Here is a 2,500-nt window from a genome sequence, read left to right on the forward strand (position 1 = left end):
TATTGTGGGAAACACCTTGCATTTTTATTTCTTCTCGAGGTTGTAGGTGTTATACCATCGAAGTAGAGTTTAATGGTAGGAAAAATCGGGAAATTACAATGAGGTGGGTTTCATTTGGTAAAACTTAATCAGGATTTTCTCCATTCTTGTATTTATGTGTGTTGCTGATATTGCCTTCCTCTAGGCATTGTAGGCAAACGCCAATGTGATAGCGGCAGCTAACACTTGTAATTTATATAGACTTTACACTTTACATACGTGACCTAGTTGCATGTTCTGCTGATTTTTTCCATGTAACACGACATTTAAATACCTATTGGTAAGACAGTCGGAAACACGCTGAGAAGTGCTCCACTCACACCAACTCCATGGAGCCTTTTGGTCAAGTTGTCCTACCATGCTCGATCGAAGGTCCTCTCAATATCCTGAGCTACCAGAGCGGTGCAATGACCACGGTCAAGAGCAGAACTCGAGGTAGAAGATTTGGGTAAATGAAAATAGTTCCTCCAAGATGCCTGCTGGCGGGCACACATCAGTTTGTACTTGTTGAGATGTTCAATCCAGGGGATAGTAGTACAACAAGACGATAAGTCTTTGTTTCTGCTTTACTTCCTTTCGTAAAGCTAGTTTTGATGTTGCTGACTCCACATTGATGGCCATATGTCGCAATATTTTTAAACAATAGAGCAAGGTCTGACAAATAATATCTCTAAGTAAGTGTTTGGACCCACTGCTTTGGTCTCAGGAAGGTTCCGTCTTCGTTGTTTCCAGGTTGGTCGTTTTCTCCTGTTTCAATAATGGCTGCGCTGGTTTATCATCGCAGTTATTTTCCTCTTTTACCTCTTGTTGTGTACTGAGTACCTCGCTACCATCCACACTGACCAGGGGTAGGATAATTCCTTACTCGGTTTCCCGTTGCTTTTCTATGACTATGTCACTCATTGTTTCCTAACAGTTTGGTCACTTTTTACTTCATTTTTGGGGTCCTTTTCCCTCTTCCGCACGGCCCGCTTCTGGGTGCCTACTATATAGAATGCAGCTCGTTATAGAAATCCTCGTCATAAATAAGGGCATTGCGACACCTGGTCCAAACCATGGTTGATCAGAAGGACATGAAAGGTAGACATGGAGGTCCCCTCCAACTGTTTCTGGTAATAGTCTCAGAACTAATTGAGTAAGGTGTTGTTGGTGGCTCGGTGGTATTCCACGCTAGTGACGACTACGCCCTTGTTAATGATAGTACACACCGAAAACCCTAAATTTTCTGGGGTTTGTGGAACATTCCATGGTAAGCTTTCACATCCAATACCATTTTAAATAATTGTGCGAATGGTATTTGGCATATTGGGTTTTAAGGGATTTCTATCAGATTTGTACTTACTGAATGATCTAATTGTATGTGGTTGTCAACCTTTTGTACAACTAACATAGATTATGTTGGACTATCAATACCAATAATTTATACATGCTATCAGAGTTAGCTTGAACAATATGCTAATTGAGACTATCACTTATCATTATGATTTCACAGCGATTATTTAATACAAACGTAATACAAAAATTATAGATTTGTCACCCATGCGATTAGACGGACTGTTGACAATATTAACATTCAAGTGTGTGAGAGAGAGAGATACTTTTACGGAAGCGTAAACAATTGGACAAATGCTCAGCAAATATTAACATTATGATTTTTAAAGTTTGCCGATGCAAAATACTATACGGAAAGTTTTTCTGCGAAAAATGACAGAGCAGCATTTAGTGTGATCGTAAGTTTGTAAGCATTCTCTCTCTCTCTCTCTCTCTCTCCCCTTAATATCTCTTATCTCTCTCGAGTCTATCCCTCTAGCTCTCTCTCTCTCTGGCTCTCATGATCATCTCTCTTTTTTCTTAGTTTTCTCTGAAGACTGGCCTGCCCTCCTCGTTCTCGATCTCTCTCTCTCTCTCTCTCTCTCTCTCTCTCTCTCTCTCTCTTCTTTCTCTCTACGCCTTCCTTCCCTCGTTCTTCTGCCTCTTCTTGTTTGGACTACATTATTCTAGTTTTTGTAATTATTGAACAAAAAGGAGAAAGGAAAGTAGAGAGAGAGACAGAAAGCGTGAGAAAAAAAAAAATGATTGGTCATTTTAACCAAAGGAAATAAAATAAAATATTAATAGGCATTCATTACAATTGCCAATCATTCCAAACAGTGCAATATTTTCCAAATATGAACAATTATAGAAGAAATCATAATTGTATGTGTGTGTCTGTCTGTCTGTGAGTGTATGCCTGTTTCGATCGCTCTGCCTGTTTGTGTGTATCTTTAGGTTTGTATGTCTGTGTGATCGTTTGTGTCTATCGGTATGTCTATCTGACAACAGTAATAATAATAATAATGATAATAATAATAATAGCGATGATAATGATATTGCGTATGCGTGTAGTAATGCAATTGCGTGTGTGTGTGTTGGCGTTAATCTTCCTCGAGATTTTATCTGTCGGCGGACAAAGCTAGGCCCA

This window comes from Penaeus japonicus, unplaced genomic scaffold, assembly GCF_977035675.1.
Source record: "Penaeus japonicus unplaced genomic scaffold, GWHDUDI00000001_assembly GWHDUDI00000003, whole genome shotgun sequence".
Classification (NCBI taxonomy): domain Eukaryota; kingdom Metazoa; phylum Arthropoda; class Malacostraca; order Decapoda; family Penaeidae; genus Penaeus; species Penaeus japonicus.